Source organism: Pinus tabuliformis, chromosome J (genome assembly GCF_031772625.1).
Source record: "Pinus tabuliformis cultivar Carrire ecotype Pingquan chromosome J, CPIR1, whole genome shotgun sequence".
NCBI classification, from domain to species: Eukaryota; Viridiplantae; Streptophyta; class Pinopsida; order Pinales; family Pinaceae; genus Pinus; species Pinus tabuliformis.
This window is the reverse complement of record NC_142295.1, coordinates 1,370,165,292-1,370,187,418: the sequence shown is the minus strand read 5'-3', so window position 1 is coordinate 1,370,187,418 and position 22,127 is coordinate 1,370,165,292. Positions and strand designations below refer to the sequence as shown.

Here is a 22,127-nt window from a genome sequence, read left to right as displayed (position 1 = left end):
CTCGCTATATCCTGCCAGATACCCCTTTTCTGTAGTCTGGTCCAGCTTCTTCCTCTTTTCTTCAGGGATGCGACAATATGCCAAACTCCCAAATATCCTCAAATGACTGACTTCAGGTGTCTTCCCAGTGAAGACTTTCTCTGGAGTAATCTTGCCCAATGCCCGATGAGGAGTCCTGTTCTGAACATAGACAGTTGTGTTGCATGCTTCTACCCACAAGAATTTTGGCATATCCTGATCATACAGCATGGCCCTAGCTGCTTCAAATGCCAACGTAAACAAGACACAACCATAAGATAGGAACAACTATAGACCAGTTTCTTTATGCTAAATTAACCGTAGATAAAGTAAAACAAGTTACCCAAAACACTTTTCCAATATGCGACGAATAATGACAATCAATATAAACGCCCAAAACTGTATCATACAAGAGATTTCAAATTTAAAATGATTTTCATCAATTGCCCAGATCTAGGATTAATTAACCATTTCCAACAGTCAATATGGTTTATCGCACCTTGACCATAGAAGAATCATAAAATATCAGAAACAGCAAAGGACTTCAATTTGGGAAGTAAAACAAATCAACGAGTTTTAAAAAATTGAAATTTTTAATGGGCCATAGGCCACATTAAAAAATTTAATGTTTAGGCGAAAAACCCCTTAATTAATTTCATTTTAAATCCTTAGTCATAAATTTAAATTTTTTTAGAAATTTAAAAAAAAAAATTTAAGATTTTTAAATGTTTAAGATTTTAGAAGTTTTTAGATTTTTATATTTTGAAAATTTGAAATTTTTTAAAGATTTTTAAATGTTTGTATGCCTTTTCACATTTTTTAATTTTTAGAATTTTTTAATTTTTTTTTATTTTTTTATGATTTTCAAAATTAAAATGAAATTAAAAATAAAAATAAAGTGAAATGAAATCAAAATATTAAAAAATAAAAACCAAAACAAAATTAAATCTCAGATAAAATGAAATAAAATTGAAAAAAGTATTCTTACCTTAACCCCCTAATGCATATACATAAAAAAAAAGAACCTAAACTTAACGCATTCTAAAACAAAGTAAAAGAAAATGAAAACGCAATGTCTTGTTTGCTTGTGCAAGTGCAGCGGCGGCTTGGACAACGAAGGAGAGTAGCTCGAGCTGCAGTTTAATGGTTGCAAGTGTAGGGTGAGAGCAGAACGCGCAGAGGATAAAGGGCTAGCATGCAAGGGATAGAAGCAACAAGAGGAGGAAGGGTTTGTTGCGGTGAGGAGTTCAGGGAATGAGCGAGGGTTAGCAAATGGGACTGAATGAGGGTTTGCACGGATCTGGATGAGGAGAAGAACGAAATGCAGGTATGCCTTCCGGCGAGGGTTTGAGGATCTGGAGAGAACCAAAAATAGAGGGTTTCTAAAAAAAATCAAAAATTTACAGCAAACTCAGAAACCCCAAGCAGCAGACAGGTGGCCAGAAACCCTTTAAAATCACCAGAACCTCTAAAAAAAAGTTCCAGCAATCTTAATTTAAAATTTTAAATCCTTCCGCTTTAGACTTCTTAATGAAACCCTCACGAAAAAATTCCAGATCTGAAAATAAATAAATTTAAATCCTTGGACTGTGAAATCTAGATATGATCCCTGCCAAAATGATGTTGATGGACCCTCAAAGATCCAGATCTTACCCTCTAGGGCCTAGATCTGGACTCTGCAAAGCTTTCAGCTTCAGATCTGCAGCTACAGGACAACAAGAAACACCCAAACGAATATACAATGACCCAAAAAAACTAAATCCCTGAAAACCCAAGTTAGAAAACTGAAAAATAAAACAAATCAACAGGTTTAAAACAATCGAAATTTTTAATGGGCCATAGGCCACATTAAAAAATTTAACGTTTAAGCGAAAAACCCCTTAATTAATTTCATTTTAAATCTTTAGTCATAAATTTAAATTTTTTAGAAACTTAAAAAAAAAAATTAAAGATTTTTAAATGTTTAGGATTTTAAAAGTTTTTAGATTTTTATATTTTGAAATTTTTTAAAGATTTTTAAAATTTTTATGACTTTTCAAAGTTTTAATTTTTAGAATTAAAAAAAAAAAATAATAATTATGATTTTCAAAATCAAAATGAAGTTAAAAATAAAAATAAAGTGAAACGAAATCAAAATATTAAAAAATAAACACCAAAACAAAATCAAATCTCAGATAAAATGAAATAAAAATGAAAAAAGTATTCTAACCTTAAATCCCTAATGCATATACAACAAAGAAAAGAAAAAAAAATTGAACCTAAACTTAACGCATTCTAAAACAAAGTAAAAGAAAATGAAAACGCAATGTTTTGTTGTGCAGGGACAGCGGCGGCTTGGACAGCAAAGTAGAGTAGCTCGAGCTGCGGTTTAATGGTTGTAGGTGTAGGGTGAGAGCAGAACGCGCAGAGGATAGAGGGCTAGCATGCAGGGGATAGAAGCAGCAAGAGGAGGAAGGGTTTGCTGCGGTGAGGAGTTCAGGGAATGAGCGAGGGTTAGCAAATGGGACTGCATGAGGGTTTGCACGGATCTGCATGAGGAGAAAAATGAAATGCAGATATGGCTGCGAACGAGGGTTTGAGGATCTTGAGAGAACCAAAAATAAAGGGTTTCTAAAAAAAATTCAAAAATTTACAGCAAACTCAGAAACCCCACGCAGCAAACAGGTGGCCAGAAACCCTTTAAAATCACCAACACCTCAAAAAAAAATTCCAGCAATCTTAATTTAAAATTTTAAATCCTTCCGCTTTAGATTTCTTAATGAAACCCTCACGAAAAATTTCCAGATCTGAAAATAAATCAATTTAAACCCTTGGACTGTGAAATCTGGATATGATCCTGCCAAAATGATGCTGATGGACCCTCAGAGATCCAGATCTTACCCTCCAGGACCTATAGATCTAGACTCTGCAAAGCTTTCAGCTTCAGATCTGCAGCTACAGGACAACAAGAAACAACCAAACGAATATACAATGGCCCAAAAAAACTAAAACCCCGAAAACCCAACTTAGAAAACTGAAAATAATTACAGATCTATGTACATGAATGGCATATCTATCAGATCTAGGGAGTGTGAGTCCAACTCCGCTCCCAGATCTGATAATCTAAAGCTATCAACAACCAGAGCTATCGATTTAGCACATAAAAATTAAATATTTTGAATTTTAGAAAAAGTGTTGAGCACAAAACCCTTCATGCATCACCCATAAAAATATCTTATGATAAGCCCGGGATCAAATTTAAGCTAGAATCTTCAGAAAACACGGATCAGAAATTGGCTGATTCAACCGAGAACTTCCCCGAACGCCCGATAATCTAAAAAATCAAGACTTTCCTGCAAAACTCAATTTAACCATCAACATAGAACAAAAAAACGATAATAAAATTCAAATAAATAGAAATACCTGCTATTATATTCTAAACTTAAATTATCATTCAAACCCCAGCAACTGAGCAAGATACCTGTACTCAAATCACTCTTCAAAAAACTATCATCAATAGCTAAAAAAAATCTATGCATGAAAATGACACATCTTATAGTATTTCCATGAAGAGTAACACCAACAAAAATTAACCCCAAATTCTTTCTTTATTGCTCATAAAAAGATTACAAGAGAGCTTTTTGCTTGGTACACGATCCAGAGATCCCATCTACTGACTGACAAATGACCTCCTATTTAAAGATAAATCCTCCAACGGCTAATTCGAGTGATCTTCGTCAAAGCAATCTCGATCGTTGATGAGGATTAAAATTTCTTTTAATCTCATCTGTCGAAATTTTAAATTATTGAAGAAATTCGAATTTTTCATTTAAATGAATTTTAATTAATTCAAAAATTAAAATTTTTGAATTAATTTCCTCAAAATTTTGACTTTGACTTAACCCAGGGACCAAAGGCTTAAAATTTAGCAAAATAATTAATTTCCCTTAGTCCCTCAACCTCTTAAAATTTAATTTTTTAAGAACTAATGAATTTTGCTTTCGGAGAATTTAAATTTACTTAGAATTAATTAAATTTTTGGCTTAGAATTTTAATTAATTTTGCCCAGAAAATTTAATTAATTAACCTATGAGGGAATAATTTGTTTTTTCAACCTTTAAGACACTTTACATCATGATTTCACATTTTTTACATCTCAAAGGGGAAAACCCATTTCCAAAAGACCCTCACAGACTACCCAGTTCTGCGACACAAAATTATTCTAGCAGATCAAGCAATTTGTAATAAAATAACCTAACCAAATAATCAGGATTATTCCCATATCACTTTTACATAGACTCTATCTATAACACTAGGACCCGCCTAAGATCCCAGTGACAAAAACATTTCGGCTTTGGGGTGAGACTGAAGAAAAACTCTGCCGACCATCTGAAAATGGATCGGTGAGACAAAAAACCTCCCAGAATGTAGATCGTCACTAGAAAAGTAGGTTTACCTAGGCGATTACATACACGACACAGATCTGCTGAGATTATTTACAACATATACATGCATAATGGGTTTACATTATAACATGATGATTAGGCTCATGATGATCGCTGAACGACACAGACACATCGATAAGGCGCTATCCCTTTTGCGAAAAAAGGGGGTGCACTTCTATGGGTCGTTGACACATAGTGGTCAACAGGACCAAAATTTAGAAGGCAAAATAAAGTTATGGGAAATTGTGGGACACCTTAGGTATGCAATCCAAATTACTATCTTCATACGAATCTTGGAAATAAACAAGAAAACGCAGCTATTTTTCTCTTTTTACTATCCGAATTTTGGTGGTCGTGGTTATGGGGTTGAGGAGGTTTGGTCAATTTTTCTTAATTAGTGGGAAAACCTATCATAACTAAGTTGTCAAACCAGCAGTGAGGACAGCCATTATTGGCTGCTATCTACGAATGCAAGCTAACTCATCACCGTTATTCAAGGAGAAACACGCCACCTGGAATTACCCATTGGCAGTTTGTAAGGGGGCAGGATTTCACTCTTGCCAAATGCCTCTAGGTCTTGGGCTATTAACTTGTTTCCTTACATCCAAGGAAGATGAGCTCTTAGCCAAGCAAAGGCAGTTTTAACTTTTAGGGCATACTCCAGGCCCAGGGAGGTTTAGTAAATTACGCAAATGAGTTACTAAAATATTATAACATAATGTAATTATTTACAATGAGAAATGAAGATTATATATTGTTAAAGCAATTTTAGGGCATACTCCAGGCCCAGGGAGGTTTGGTTGATTATGCAAATAATTACTACAATACTATAACATAATTTAATTATTTACAATGAGAAACTGAAGATTATAAATTGTTTCATAAGGGATTAGATTTTCTCTCTCTATCTTTATAGTAGTGTTTTAAAAAATGGTTGAGCCGACCAAGCCAGACCCCCGACCGGTCCAACTCGACAGAAAAAACGGCCCAGTGGCTTGTTTGTTACCAAAGCGGCCGAGCCAACCGAGCCAGACCCCCGACCGGTCCAGCTCAGTAGAAAAAACGGCCCGATGGCCGGTTTTTTACCGAACCGGTCGAGCCAACCAAACCGAGTTGCTCGAGCCAGAACCTTGGTCGATTTGTTAAGGTGTTCCAATTCATGGATGGGGAAAGATTGACTAAGGGCTTCATTTATGAGGCTATGGATAAAGCAAAGGAGAAAATAAAGGGAGCATACAAGGTTAGAGTGGCTAAGTATGGCCCATTTGGGAAATCATTGATCAAAGATGGAACAATCAACTCGATCGCCCTATACATGGCACATGCAACTGGGATTTTTCTGAACCCAAGTTATCATTATAAAGCTCTGGAGGCAGAAGCTTCACTGGGGAGGTTAGCAGTAGCCAGTAGTACTGGTGCCTAGTGATGTTTGACAATTTACTTTTGTTGTAGAGGCCATTTAGAGCCTCCTTGGTTATGTGTTTTTGTTTTGATCTCTATATCATGTATGTATTGGACAGTGCACTGGTTGCCATTTTGATATAATGGATATATTCTTGAGCCTACTTTGATCATATTGTCTTCTCTCTATATTCTAATGCATTGTGTTTGGAAACATGAATGAAAATCTTTAAAATTGTGTTTTTTCATTAAAAAATAAATATTTAATGTATTTTTTACAACGACCGAGTCATTGAAATCAAACCAGCCAAGTCAATACCGAGTCGGAGTCATTGTCGACCCTCAGCAGGTTCTGAACCTGAGTCGGAGTTTTAAAACATTACAATGTTTTAAAACTAGGTCGGTCCGAATCGAATTCGACTTGGTTGAACGAGCCAGATCCCTGCCCGGGTTGGCTAGGTAGAAAAACCCGTCTGATGGTCAGTCCGTTACCAAACTGACCAAGCTAGACACTGATTTGAACGATTCAGTAACAAACCAGCCGATTCGATTGAACCCACCTTAAACCAACCGAGCTAGTCCGCGGGGAAAAAGGCGGAAACTCGGACTTCAAACTCAATTTTTTTTTGGTTTTTTTCTTCATGCCTCTACCTCTCTCCCAAGCCTATAAAAGTGACCAAACCCCCTCACATTTACTCACAACTATCTCATTGCATTTGTGTGAGGAGTTTATGAAGAGTTGGAGTTGGTTTTTGAAGCAGTAGTGACTAATGATGTCTTGTTGTAGAGGCCATTTAGAACCTCATTGGTTATGTGTTTTTACTCTGATCTTTATATATTACATGTATTGGACAGTGCACTGGGTCCCATTTTGATATAATAGATATATTCATGAGCATACTTTGATCATATATTGTCTTCTCTCTATATTCTAATGCTTTGAGTTTGGAAACATGAATGAAGGTCTTTAAAAATATGTTTTTCATGAAAAAATAAATATTTAATGTATTTTTTGCAAGGACCAAGTCATTGAAATCAATTAGGCCGAGTCAATACCAAGTCGGAGTCTGAGACGGATTCGGCCCTCGGCCGGTTCTGAATCTAAGTTGGAGTTCTAAAACTATGCTCCTCGTTTGGCCAACAAGTTGAGTGTACTTGGGGGTTTACAACCTATTAGTTTTTGGTTGCATCGGATGTGCTCTAGCCATGAAAATTGGTGGAGAGGCTAAGGCATACGAGTTCTAAAGAAACACGAAATTGTTTGGTGAAAATCCACCCAGATTGTATTTTATTAAAATAATTAATATTTTTGATGGGGTTCTTAAGTCTAAACTTAGGAAAATTAAAGTATTAATGGGTATTAATCAAAATATGGGTGTCAATGTTCTAGAAAGCGGATCAAGTCAAGTTTTAATCTTAGCTATTGATCAGAGACTTAATATCAGTCGTTGAAGTCTAAACGAGAAAAGTATAAGGAGGCTCGGGGTTCATTTAGAAACACACACGAAGAGAACAAATTGATCTGGAGATCGATTTCTGGGGCTAAGAAGCTAAGAATTTAAATTGAGTGATCATTCTGTAGTAGAAGGGCAGGGATAGTTCAGGAATACTAGACAGAGAGGGGGAGAGCCACTAGTGGAGGTAGCGTGGCAGCGAGAAGGACTAATGTTGGGCCAATCTGGGCCCACGCAGTCTTGACGCAGAGCCAGAAGAGCCAACGAAGAAGTGGGGTTTCCCTCACGCAGAAAGCTGGAACTGTCGGAACAGCCAAGAGAGGTTGATGCAGAAGCTACAAGAGACAGAAGAGACAGTGTAGGGCTGACGCAGAGCCTGTAAGGCTGACGTAGGGCCAATGCAGAGATAGTTGGGGTTAGCCAGTTTTGCAGCCGAAAACTGCCAGGTGAAGTGAGGTAATCTCACTGAGTTTTCTGCCATTATATTTTTTCTCTATCACTAGATTGTCGGGAGGGCATCCAACATTGTATTCAAAACTACTGCTTAATAATAGAAAACCCTCAGAGTTGCTGCATCGGTTTTCCCGTATTTAGTTTTTCCAGGGACTATTTTGTCCAAAAATAACGGTGTCCTATGTATCTTGTTCTTTGCTCAGTTTTCTATTTCATGTAATCAAATTTAAAGTAGTATAGGCTGCAGAAGTAATTTACTTCAGTATTCAGAAAATAACTTAATAATGCATATCAAAATCAAGTAGGAGAAGTAAATTCAGTTTTGCTACAGTATGTTGAAATTTCTAAGTCTAACTCATTAGAAATTTTTCTACACTCTCTAGTTTATGTTTCCTACTTGTTTAATTACTAAACAAGTTATTTAACCACATAAATATTGAAATAAATACAATGCAGTCTCAACCACCTACAGATCATCAACTGAAAGAAATAGACAAACACACAAGGGGCACCGTTATTTTTGGACAATCGTCCTCGAAAAAACCCAACTTGGGAAAACCGGTGCAGCAATTCTGAGGATTTCATTATTAAGCAGATTTACTTGAGTACAACTGGGTGCCAAACTAGCTCACCCGACAAAGAAATCTATCTGGCAACAATACCTCCTTTCGGAAGCAGATATTCTGAAACTCTACTCCACAAAACTCTCTCCAACGCCTCTTTGAGGCTTTGCGTCAGCCCTCCTAGCCTCTGCGTCAGCCTGAAACCCTCTGTGTCAACCCTCTGATGCTCTGCGCAGCCTCTGTGTCACTCACGAAGGCCCTCTGGCTCTCTACACAGTCACTCTGGCCTCTACGTGGCTCCTGTTGGCTCTGCGTCTGTCTCTCTGCCTCTGTGTTGGACTTCCAACACTATCTCTTCTTCCCTATTATGCACTCACTACCCCTCGCTACAACTCTGATCACTAGTTCGATTTCTCTTAGCAAGCCTCGCTCTAGAAAAATCGAACTGACTGATCAATCTGGTGTATCTCCCACTGACCCTCAAGCCTCCTCTTATACTTTTTCTGTTGAGACTTCAACGGTCGAGATTATATCTCTAATCAATGGCTAAGATTAGATTTGGCTTGATCCATGTCATTTAGAACCTTCTAACCCGGTTTTATATTAATACCCATTAATATTTATTTTCCTAAGTTTAGACTTAGGAACCCATTAAAAATATTAATTATTTTAATATCTCCTTCACCAAGTAGAATTTCCCCAAAGCATTTATGGGTCTTGGAGATCTCATGTGCTTTAGCCTCTCCACCAATTTTCATGACTGGAGCACATCCGATGCTACCCCAAATCAACACTCCCTCTTAGCAAGGAATGTGCTCTAGTAATGCTCCATAACTGAGCATCACCCTGATCATCTGGCACCAGTACCTGTGCTGATGTTTGGCCTTCCTGCCCAACATCCTCTGCATTGTTGCATCCTATACTGTTGCCCATGGCTCTACCACTGCCAATGCTACATCTGTACAGTAGCTCCCTCTGCATCCGTGCTGCTATTGGTCCTTTCTCCCAACACTGCATCTGCACTACAGCCCTCTCTCCTCATGCTACCATAACACTATCGTTGCTACTATTGCACTGCAACGCAGTGACTGAGACGATGGTAACTGATCTACCCAATCACTGACATCCTTGTCAGGCTAGAAACCCTCTTGATGTTGAAGCTCTCTCTATTGTTATCCTGTGCTCCCTCTGCTACCTCTACGCTACTGCAACAAACTTTATGCCTCTCACACCACTGCAAACACATTTGTGACTTCCTGCACTGCTGTAACCTCCTTTGTGCCTATCGCACTGCTGCAACCCTCTCTACGCTATCAGGGACTACTGCACTCTAGCACTCTCTACTGCTCCATCCACATCCATTTATACCGACATTCGCCATCCTGCTACTGTCACTTCGGGGCTCCTGTAGCCTGATATGATCCAAGAGTTTGGGTATCTCAACGATCCTGCCCGTCATCTCTTGTATTCCTCCTGACTACAGCTCGATGTCACCCCACCTCTTCTCTAGAGGTACATGAGCACTCATGGCAAAATCGTCATCATCCTCTACCTCCTTTTCCACCTTTGTTGCAAGGTTGCACGAAACGGGGAAACGGGTACGAGTTTCAGAAACGGGAAGCGATACGAAACGCGACCTCCCCAAATTTTGGAAACGGGGAAACGCGAATATATATATATATATTAGGAATTTAAGAAATATGTGCAATCATAAAGCATATATGATACATTCTAATTTATTACATTATGATAAAATTGTCAATTGTCAATGCATAAACTATAAGTATCTAAATTTACATCACATTTACTCATGAATAATAACATAATGAAAATAGAAATATCCAAAATCAGCCACGAGAAATTTCTAATTTTTTGTCTCGTGCTTGATTGGGAGTCTCCTCATACATAGTCGAATGACTTTAGTGCTCTTGACTAAATACAAGTTTCATACCCTAGTACCCTACATTCTCTTGATTATTGGGAGTCTCCCCTGCATAGAGGGCTTTGTTCTCTCGATTAAATACAAGTTCCATACCCTAGTACATGATAAAATCCAATGGAAACATTGCAATCCCCCCAATCCTAAAATCCTGAAAAACAGATAAGTCTGCTGGATTTTGAGTGAGATCTAAAATTCTACTTTCTCCATATGAAATCCAATGAGGGCGAAACCACTCTCAAACATCCTGAGTCATTTCATGGTAATGTTAAAAATTTAAGTAAAAGGATGAAAATGAAAAATAAAGGAGAATAACACTTTTACTTTAAAAATTTAACATTACCATGAATTGCATATCAACACTAGGGCAAAAGTTCACTTTTATAACTTTAGACAGGCATCTGGAAGCAACTAGAAGTCACTAGGCTAACGTAAGAATAGATTAGAAAACAAATAATAACAAAAAAAATTAAAAAAACACAAGTAAATGCTGAAACGTGGGTCGTACGGCCCTGAAACGCGTTTCAGGCCGTACTAGCCACGTTTCAGTTTCGTGAAACGTGGCAGTACGGTCTGAAACGCGTTTCAAGGCCGTACCAAACACGTTTCAGCGTTTCGTACTCGTTTCCGTACGGAAACGCCCTCCTACCCCACGTTTCCTGCAACATAGCTTTGTTGGCACTGCCTTGGAGTCAGACGCCTCTCCCTTATTCTTCTTGCTAATACACTGGATTGCATAATGGCCCAACTTCCCACAGTTGAAGCAATTAATCTTGGAGAGGTCCTTTTTCTTCCTCTTCCCTTGCTGCTCTGCAGATGCCAGAGCCGCATCCTCTTCCTCCTCTTTCTTGACCCGAGCTCCTTTGCCACTACTTCCCACCTTGGTCAGCCGTTTGATCTCTTCTTGGCAAAGAGCTGCCCACAGTTCTTCCCAATCTGGAAGATTCGCTCTACCCAAAATGCTTTGGACGAATGTCTCCCACTCCTCAGAGACTGCGTTCAGCGCAGTCCTCACCATTAACTCTTGATCCAACGTGGCTCCTATGGAAGTCAGTTGGTCCCGAATGTCCTGCAACCTGCTGAGGAAGTGATCTATTTGCTCCCCCTTCTGCATCTGATACGACCGCAGCTGATTCTCCAGTAGCATCTTCCTCTACACAGAAGTGCCCTAATACAATGTCGTCAAGGTGTCCCACATCTCCTTTGCCATATTCTTCTCAGCAATATGTTGGACTACATGATCCTTGACCCCATCAAGGATTATGCACTTTTCCTTGGCCATCGCATCCTCATACTTTTCGTTATCAGTTGGGTCGACTGGGATAGCCACGGTTCTCAAGGCAAAGGCCTTGATACGATGTCTATCTAGAACAGACAGAATCCTTGCCTTCCAGATGACAAAGTTGGATGCCCCGTCCAGCCTGTCCTAATCCCTCAGTCAGTTCATAGCCATCTCTGCTCTTTTTTTCAACTCCTGTTAAGATTCGGTATGTTCTATGCTAGAGCAATTTATTTAAATTTTCACAGTTAGCAATCACATCAGCATTAAGATAAACTGCAGATAGAACATAAATATAAATCGCAGAAGACAAGCCAAGGCAAGAGGACACAAGATATGGCGCGAGCCAGGGACAAACCCCACAATGTGTGGGGAAACCCTTTGATCAAATCTTCTTTTATCTTCAAAGTTCAGCAGAGAGAGAGAGAGAGATAATACATTTACAACAGAAGTCAACACTTTGACTTTATCTGGTTCTGAGCATAGATCATTTCCTATAATGATGAGATCAGTTGAAGACATTCTGCTTCAACTGAATCTCCTAGGTGATGACTTTACCTATCCATTTTGTTCATCTGTTGCACCTTACCGTGTAGCATCATCATGCTGCATCATGTATCTTCATGTTGCTCATGATCACTGTGCTGCCCATACATCAAGTTGTCCATGACTTCATACTTCAGCTGCTCATGCATCATCATTCTTCATGCCACCCATGCCACCCATGATCTCACCAAGCTTCATGCTGCCCATGCTGCATCATACTGTTCTATTGCTGAGTTGTTGTACACAACTTTAGTGCCCTCCATCATCATGCTGTACATATTTTGCTGTTGTTGATATCAGCCTTAGCTGCTTGCTATGGCTTGCAGCCTAGCAAAGCAGCTAGGCTATAGTTCACACAATCTCATTATACACAGCATATTGGTATTCCTCCAATACCATGACTGGGTTTACCTCTTCATCACTGCGGCTTGATGACAGTGGCATCCTTGTCTGCTCAGCGTATATATAAGACCATGATGCCAGTGTATATATAAGACCATGATGCCAACGTATATATAATATCATGATGCAGCGTATATATAACTGCCCAGCGTCCAGCGTTTACATTTAATGCGTATGACTGTCCAGCGTTGACATTTGCGTTTCATGTATAATGCGATGACTGTGTTTCATGTATGAGATGTTTACATGTATGCGTTTCAATATATCTTCATTCCCATATCAGCGTATATATATATTGGTCCACGCATCTTATGCTGCCAGATCTATGACAATCACGCTGCCAGATCTAGGGTATGACAGCGTTCCATACCCATACACAGCGTATTATATGACCGCGTTCCATCATTGCGTTTGCGTTCCATATTCCATGACCGCGTGGTATATTAGCTGATGCGTATATAGAATTGTTGTGCTTTTGCTGTGCGTATTATATGTATGACCTGCGTTGTTTCATTTGCTTGAGTGCCCAGCGTATTACTCCATGCGTTGTTTCATTTGCTTGAGTGCCCAGCGTATTACTCCATGCGTTGTTTCATTTGCTTGAGTGCCCAGCGTATTACTCCATGCGTTGTTTCATTTGCTTGAGTGCCCAGCGTATTATATGTTTAATTCATAGGTATGCCGAGAGTGAATTCAGCCCAGAACTTTGGTCAATACTGCGTCCTCCGAGATGTGTTCATAACTGCACCTCTGTCATGCGAGATCAACCTATCATTGTAATACCGAGACTGCAATTCATAGACATGCCGAGAATGTACAAAACTTACTGCGTCCTTACACGAGGTCATTCCTGCTCCATTTATCCAGGATCGTGGCTGCACCTAAAACCCAAACGAGGTGCAGTCAAACCCTTATTGCAGCTTTGCGCCTTCAAGCGAAATTTCAGAGGAAATGTGAGATTCTTTCTCTTCATAAGCCTGTTGCTTACTGCGGCTAGGGCATTACTGCGTCTAGGGTATTACCTGCGGCTAGGGCATCAACGACTTAGCCCAGCATACTCTTAGTGTCTCTCTCCTTCACCAAAAACCCAGACGTGGAGAGGAGATTACCTAAAGAGTGTGTGAGTAAATGATATCAAATCCTCATCTATTTATACCAAAACAAGGATGATGAATAGACGCGTCGGCTGGGCTTCTAGAGCCTACATAAGAGTTGGTCGGCTTGACTATAATTACATAAACAAAATAAATTCATATCTCCATAAATACTTATCGGAATCGGATGATCTTTGGATCAATCCTACACCTCTCGACGAGAGGGATCCAATAAAAATATCAGCTGCCATAAATAAGCCGACCCACATGGAGTTTAGCCCTAGTTGCCAATTTAACAACTCCTCTGAGTCTTTACTTCCCTCCTGGAAGTTCTCTATAGACTCCCTCTGAGTCTCGGTTTCCCTCCTAGAAATCCTCCTGCCAACAATCGAATCGCACCTCTCTGATCCCCTTTGCTCCCACAACATTGATCTGGATTTCTTGGCTAGAAATCTGCCTAGGTAGCGATTCCCTTCTACCTTGGTTCTGTCTCGTTAGGTACTATTCTGCCTCAACAGCAACAACACCCCACCAGCTTTTCACTCCACAATCCGCCCACAGCTTCCTATGCCCCAGCAATTGAAGAACTGAGCCTCTACGCTCTCCGCATCCCGGCAGTGGCTGAATCACTCCACTAGCCATCTGCGTCACTCCTACTTGGCTAAGCAAGATGACGTGGCTCTTCATGAGCCTCTTCTGCACTGGCCCCTTCTCTGGCTCGAACTAATGACGCAGGCCCTCTGCATCAACCCTTCTCCGTTTCTTTCTGCTTAGGAACAACTTCTGTCACTCGAGATAGTTGTTTCTGCTACAAATTCTCTAATTCAGCTGGTGCCTTCAGTTCTCCTATGAGCTGCAGCCCTCTAGTACCATGTTGAAATTTCTAAGTCTAACTCGTTAGAAATTTTTCTACACTATCTGGTTTATTTCTCCTACTTGTTTAATTAATAAACAAGTTATTTAACCATATAAATACTGAAATAAATACAATGCAGTATCAACCATCTACAGATCATCAACTGAAAGAAATAGACAAACACACAAGGGACACCGTTATCTTTTGACAATCATCCCCGGAAAAACCCAACTTGGTAAAACTGGTGCAACAGTTCTGAGGGTTTTATTATTAAGCAGATTTTCTTCGGTACAACTAGGTGCCAAACTAGCTCACCTAACAGAGAAATCTATCTCGCAGTAATACCCTCCTTTTAGAAGTAGATATTCTGAAAGTCTGCTCCACGAAACTCTCTCCAACGCCTCTTTGAAGCTTTGTGTCAGCCCTCCTAGCCTCTGTGTCAGCCCTCTCATACTCTATGCAGCGTTTTTGGCCCTCTGCATCACCTTTGCAACCTATGTGTCACTCACGCAAGCCCTCTAGCCCTCTACGCAGTCACTTTGGCCTCTGCATGACTCCTATTAGCTTTGTGTCTGCCTCTCTGGCTCTGCGCTGGTCTTCTGGCACTATCTCTGCCTCCCTGCTATGCACTCACTGCCCCTCGCTACAACTCTGATCACTGGTTCGATTTCTATTAGCAAGCCCCGCTCTAGAAAAATCGAACTAACTAATCAATCTAGTGTATCTCCAACTGACCCTCAAGCCTCCTCTTATACTTTTTCTATTGAGACTTCAACGGCAGAGATTATATCTCTAATCAACGGTTAAAATTAGATTTGGCTTGATCCATGTCATTTAGAACCTTCTAACCCAGTTTTATATTAATACCCATTAATATTTTTATTTTCCTAAGTTTAGACTTAAGAACCCATTAAAAATATTAATTATTTTAATATCTCCTCATCGGGTAGAAATTCCCCGAACCATTTATGGGTCTTGGAGATCTCATGTGCTTTAGCCTCTCCACCAATTTTCATGGCTAGAGCACATCCAATGCTACCCCAAATCAACACAATAGGGGTTCTTTGAGTGTAGGAATTTTCACATGGTATCACAGCATTGATTTTAGAACATGAAGAGCAAATCCAGCGCTGAGCAGAGAATGTCACAAAAATAATGCCAATGATCACCAATCCCTAGAAAATAGTGCATTCTTCCCCAATCCTTCATATCGAACTCTATGATTAGATTCTTCTTGCAGTCTTCAATAAGTCTGGATGACCCTGTCAGGAAGAGATCATCCACATATAATACTAAGATAAATGGCTTGCTCTCTACGACCAGATAGTAGAGATTCGAATCCGCATCACTCTTGATAAACCCCATCTTCTACAAGTAGCCATCTATTCGACCATACCACGCTCTTGGTGCCTGCTTCAGCGCATACAAGGCTTTCTTCAGCCTGCATACATGAGACTTCTTCTCATTGTTCAATTGTATACTTCTTCTTCTATTACCCCATTCAGAAATGTCGTCTTGACATCCATCTAATGGATCTCCCATCATATCTGGGCTGCAAGAGATAGCATGGTCCTAATAGATGTATACCTGGCTACTGAGGTGAAGGTTTCCTCATGGTCGATCCCTTCCCTTTGAGCATACCCCTTAGCCACAAACCTAGCCTTGTATTTTTCAATACTGTCGTCCGTAGCATATTTGATCTTATAGATCCATCTTCAACCTACCACAGATCTGTCTTGAGGCCTCAATGCCACCTCCCAGACATCGCTTACCATTATGGAGTTATACTCCTCCACCATCGCATTTAGCCAGACCTGATGTTGAGCTGCTATAGATTTGGGGTAGCATCGAATGTGCTCTAGCCACGAAATTTGGTGGAGAGGTTGGAGCACATGAGATCTCCAATACCCAGAAAGGGTTTGGGCAAATTCTAAACAGATCAAGAGATATTAAAATAATTAATATTTTTAATAGAGTCCCTAAGTCTAAACTTAGGGAAAATAAAATATTAATGTGTATTAATATGAATCTGTGTTAGAGTGGTCCAAAAGACATGGATCAAGCCAGATCTAATCTTAGCCGTTGATTAGGTACTTAATCTCGGTCGTTGATATGTGAACTGGAAAAGTATAAGAGGAGGCTTGAGGGTCACTTGGAGAGCACACCAGATGATCAGTAATTCTATTCTCTAGAGCGGGGTTTGCTAAGACAGATAGAACCAATGATTGGGAAAGCAGCTGAGGGGCATTGAGTACAGAGAAACAGAGAAGGCAGACATTATGACGGGAGAGCATCGCAACAGCCAAGGAGGGTGATGCAGAGCCAGCAAGGGCTCACGCAGGGCCACGCAGAGGCAACCAAGTGCTGCACAAAGCACCAGAGGGACCAGCGTAGCTAATGCAGAGGCTCCCAGAGCTGACGCAGGCTAAGAAAGGCTGACGCGGGGCCAGCGTGAGACAGGGAGGGGCTGAGGCAGTCCAGATTGGGCAGACGTTGGGGTTGTAGGAGCAGTTTTGTGCTAAGGAGCTACCGGAAGGGTTTTTTCAGGGTTTCAGCTAGGAGATTTCTCTCAAACTATGAGGTATAGCAGCTAAGGAAATTCTCTATTGGGTAGGCCAATTACGGCACCTAGATTGTACTCTGATATTGCTTAATAAGAAAACCTTCAGATAGTTGCGCCGATTTTCCCACATTGGATTTTTCCGGGGACATTGGTCCAAAAATAATGGTGTCATGTGGTGTGTTTGTTCTTGTTTCTTTTAGTTGTTGATCTGTAATATGTTGAGCATGCACTAGTGTTTATTTTCAGTATTTACTGTGTAAATAACTTATTAAAGAAAAATAACAAGTAGGTAGGAATAAATCAGAAAAAGTGCATGAAGGGTTTCTAACTTAAGTAAACTTAGAAAATTCAACATGGTATCAGAGCGTGATTGTAGATCACAGGAGGACTAAAAGCCATCAGCCGAGCAGGACAATAGCAGCAGTGAACAGTTGTCCAGAGGTGACAAAAGTTATTTCTAGCAGCGTAGAGGCTAGGGAAGTGTGACACAAAGCCAGCCAGAGCCACGCTGAAGAAGCCGGGAACTGCGTAGAGCCTCAAAGAGGCCAGCGTTGCTGACGCAAAGGGTTAGAGGGCCGACGCAAGGCATCCCAGGCCTGACGCAGACCCATCTGGGGTGACGCAGAGCCAACGTGGGGCAAAGAGGGGTTGACGCAGTTCACAGAGAGGCAGTTGCTGGAGTCTAGAAGGCTGCGGAAATATTGCAAAGTGGAGTTGGTGAGGTACTGTAGTCTAAACAGTACCTAACAGAGCAAGGCCAGAGGAGTTGTTATCAAGGGTTTCTAGCTGAGGAACCTGGATTAGCAGTGCAGTTGCACAAGACGATTAGAGTAGGGGGCATCTCGAAAAGCGGCAGAAGGATTTCCAGGAGGGAAATCAAGACTCAAAGGGAGTCCAGAAGAGAACTTCCAGACGGGAAGTAGAGACTAAGAGGAGTCGAACAGAGAACTTCCACGAGGGAAGTAGAGGAGCATCATGGCACTACACGAGGTAAGAGACCAAGATAGACTGGACGAAGCATTGAGCTCCGCAGTCTGGAAGGCCAAAATCTTATCAGTGCTTGACAGAAATCGTGTCAAGAACTTCGCCTTGAAGACGATAGCTATCCCAGTTGACCCCAATGATAACGACAAGTACGAAGAGGCGATGGCGAGGGCCAAGTGCATTATCCTTGACGGGGTCAAGGATCATGTGGTACCACATATAGCCGAGAAGGAAACGGCAGTTGAGATGTGGGAGGCTCTCAAGAACCTGTACCAGCATACTTCTATGCAGAGAAGAATGTTTCTCGAGAACCAGATGAGGTCATATCAAATGAAGAAGGGTCAATCGATTGACACCTTCCTTGGAGGACTGAACGAGATCCGAGACCAGTTAACTGCTATAGGAGCGACACCAGATCAGGAGCTTATGGTGAGGATAGCCCTGAATATTGTCTCAAAAGAATGGGAAGTGTTTGTCAAGAGTATCCGGGGCAGAGGAACTCTCCTACCTTGGGACGAGATGTGGGCAGCTCTTCGCCAGGAAGAGATCAGACGACAGTCAAAGACAGGTAGCAGCAACAAAAAGATCAAAGTTCAGTAGGAGGAGGAGGATGTGGCCCTAGCATCTGAGGGAAAGCAGGAGAAGCGAAAGAAGAAAGATCTCTCCAAGATCAAGTGCTTCCACTTTGGGGAGATGGGTCATTATGCGACCCAGTGCCCAAGGAAGAAGTGTAAGGGAGAGTCTTTTGAGACTAAGGCAGCGCCAGCACGCGCAGAGAAGGAATTTTTGACAGACGATGATTGTGCCATGAGTGCACATGCACCACTTGAGCGGAAGTGGGGAGACATAGAACTGTAGTCAGGCAAACTACAGGCGATGAGGGGCAGGGTCCTCAAGGTACCCAGCTTCTTGGATTAGACCTTGTTATAGGAGCCCTGACGAGGAGTAGCAGGATTGGATGAGTGGGTAAAGACGTAAGCAGATGGAGCAGCAGAGACAGCTACAGTGCAGGAGTCCTAAGACAGTGCAGAGCTAGCAAGCTGCAGCAATGCGAGAGGCACAGGAGTGTTGCACTAGTGCAAAAAGGCACAGCGAGGTGTGCAACGGTGCGAGATGCATGGAATTGTTGCAGCAACGCAGAGGTCAGAGAGAGGGAGCACTTGTCAGCGACATAAGGAGCTTCAGCATCAGTGGGCGTTTCTAGCCCAATAGGGAGGTTAGTTGGGAGATCAGTTACTTCTCAGTAACTGAGTTGCAGTGCAGCAGTGGGCAGCACGATGCAACATGATGAGAGGAGGTGCAGTGCAGATGCAATGCTCGGAGGAAGGACCAGCAGCAGCACGAATGCAGAGGGAGATGTCGTACAAATGCAACAGTGGCAGTGGCAGAACCATGGGCAACAGTACAAGATGCAACAGTGCAGAGGATGTTGGGCAGGAAGGCCTAGCATCAGCACAGGTAACGACGCCGGATGATCAGAGTAATACTCAGTGAGGAGTATTGCTAGAGCACAATCCTCCCTAAGAGGGAGTGTTGATTTGGGGTAGCATCGGATGTGCTCTAGCCACGAATTTGGTGGAGAGGTTGGGGCACATGAGATCTCCAATACCCAGAAAGGGTTTGGGCAGATTCTAAACAGATCAGGAGATATTAAAATAATTAATATTTTTATGAAGTCCCTAAGTCTAAACTTAGGGAAAATAAAATATTAATGTGTATTAATATGAATATGTGTTAGAGTGGTCCAAAAGACATGGATCAAGCCAGATCTAATCTTAGCCGTTGATTAGGGACTTAATCTCGGCCATTGATATGTCAACAGGAAAAGTATAAGAGGAGGCTTGAGGGTCACTTAGAGAGCACACCAAATGATCAGTCATTCTATTCTCTAGAGCGGGGTTTGCTAAGAGAGATAGAATCAGTGATCGGGAGAGCAGTTGAGGGGCATTGAGTACAGAGAAACAGAGAAGGCAGAGATTGTGTTGGGAGAGCAGCGCAGCAGCCAAGGAGGGTGACGCAGAGCCAGCAAGGGCTCACGCAGGGCCATGCAGAGGCAACCAAGTGCTGCACAGAGCACCAGAGGGGCCAGCGTAGCTGACGCAGAGGCTCCCAAAGCTGATGAAAGGCCTCCTATGGCTGACGCAGGCCAAGAAAGGTTGACGCAGGGCCAACGTGAGACATAGAGGGGCTGACACAGTCCAGATTGGGAGGACGTTGAGGTTGCAGGAGCAGTTTTGTGCTGAGGAGCTGCCGAAAGGGTTTTACCGGGGTTTCAGCCAGGAGATTTCTCTCAAACTGTGAGGTATAGATACTAAGGAAATTCTCTGTTGGGTAGGCCAGTTAAAGCACCCAGATTGTACTCTGATATTGCTTAATAAGAAAATCTTCAGATAGCTGCATCGGTTTTCCCGCATTGGGTTTTTCCGGGGACATTGTTCCAAAAATAATGGTGTCATGTGGTGTCTTTGTTCTTGTTTCTTTTAGTTGTTGATCTGTAATATGTTGAGCATGCACTGGTGTTTATTTTCAGTACTTACTGTGTAAATAACTTGTTAAAGAAAAATAACAATTAGGTAGGAATAAATTAGAAAAAGTGCATGAAGGGTTTCTAAATTAAGTAAACTTAGAAACTTCAACAGCTGCCTCCTTGAAGCTAGAAGGCTCTCCATCCTAAGCTACTAATGCCTGATACCTGTCTGGCTGTTTTCACTCCCTTTTACTATTCCTTGGCTCTCCGATGAAGTTCTCTGCATCACGCAGAATCTGACGAAGTTCCCTGCTAGTTCTTCCTCTGCCAACAGGTGCTTCTGTTTATTGCTCTTCCTCATCCTAAGAATCTTCCTGATTTGAGGAAGGATTCTTCACTTTCGTTGGTTGAAGAGGCATGACCAATGGATCCTCTTTCAACTACTCCTTGGAAGGCATTTCGCGAGATCTTCTGAAAGCTTTGTCCTCCATGAACTTTACATCTCGTCATACTACTACCTTCCTGCTCCCTGGAAGATAGATCCTGTATGCCTTAGCATTCTCGCTATATCCTGCCAGATACCCCTTTTCTGTAGTCTGGTCCAGCTTCTTCCTCTTTTCTTCAGGGATGCGACAATATGCCAAACTCCCAAATATCCTCAAATGACTGACTTCAGGTGTCTTCCCAGTGAAGACTTTCTCTGGAGTAATCTTGCCCAATGCCCGATGAGGAGTCCTGTTCTGAACATAGACAGTTGTGTTGCATGCTTCTACCCACAAGAATTTTGGCATATCCTGATCATACAGCATGGCCCTAGCTGCTTCTACAATAGTCTTCTTTTTCCTTTCTGCCACCCCATTCTGCTCTGGATTGTAGGGAGTTGTCCACTCTCTTATGATGCCTTGCTTAGTGCAGAAATCAGTGAAGTCCTTATCGACATATTCTCCACCATTATCTGAGCGCAAGACTTTTATTTTCTTACCTATCAGATTCTCCACTAGAGCCTTGAATTCCTTGAATCGACTGAAAACCTCATCCTTGGTTTTCAAAAAATAGATCCAAGTTTTCCTCAAGTGGTCATCAATGAAAGTGAGGAAATACTCGGCATCGCTGAGAGCTTTGATGGACATAGGTCTGCAGATATCTGAGTGTATCAATCCTAGTACACTCTTGACCCTGTGGTTGCTCCTAGGAAATGCAGCCTTGGCATACTTTCCTAGAGCCCATCCCCTGCATACATCAACTCGTTCCGTACTCAGATCCGGAACTCTTGTTACAGTACTCCTGAAAATTCTCAAAGCTCCATGGTGCAAGTGACCCATCCTTCTGTGCCATAGTTCGTTCAAGTCTTTGTCCCCATGACTGCCTATTAGTACCATTGGAGATTCTAGTTGTAATTTGTACAACCAATTACTTTTGATCCCAATCTACACTTTCTTTTTCCAGCTCGGTTGTTTGACGTATACCTTTTCCTTGATGAAGTAGACATCATAGCCCTTGCCTTGTAGTTGTGACATAGAAAGTAAGTTCATCCCAAATCCTGGCACATGCAGCACATTTGTGGCATGGAACCGCTCTCATGATTCTGTCTGAAAAACTATGGTACCCTTTCCTACTGGAGTACACTTTGCCTTGTTCCCCATGATGATCTGAAAGTTCATCTTCTCTTCTCGATATTCTGAGA

The 22,127-nt window shown here is 41.4% G+C and overlaps 1 protein-coding gene across 2 annotated transcripts in view; it reads right to left on the bottom strand.

Annotated features, from left to right (window-relative positions):
- Positions 1–22,127, bottom strand: part of LOC149232466 (NADH dehydrogenase ubiquinone complex I, assembly factor-like protein (DUF185)) — a 272,389-nt gene that overhangs the window by 22,643 nt on the left and 227,619 nt on the right. The gene's annotated exons all lie outside the window — the stretch shown is intronic.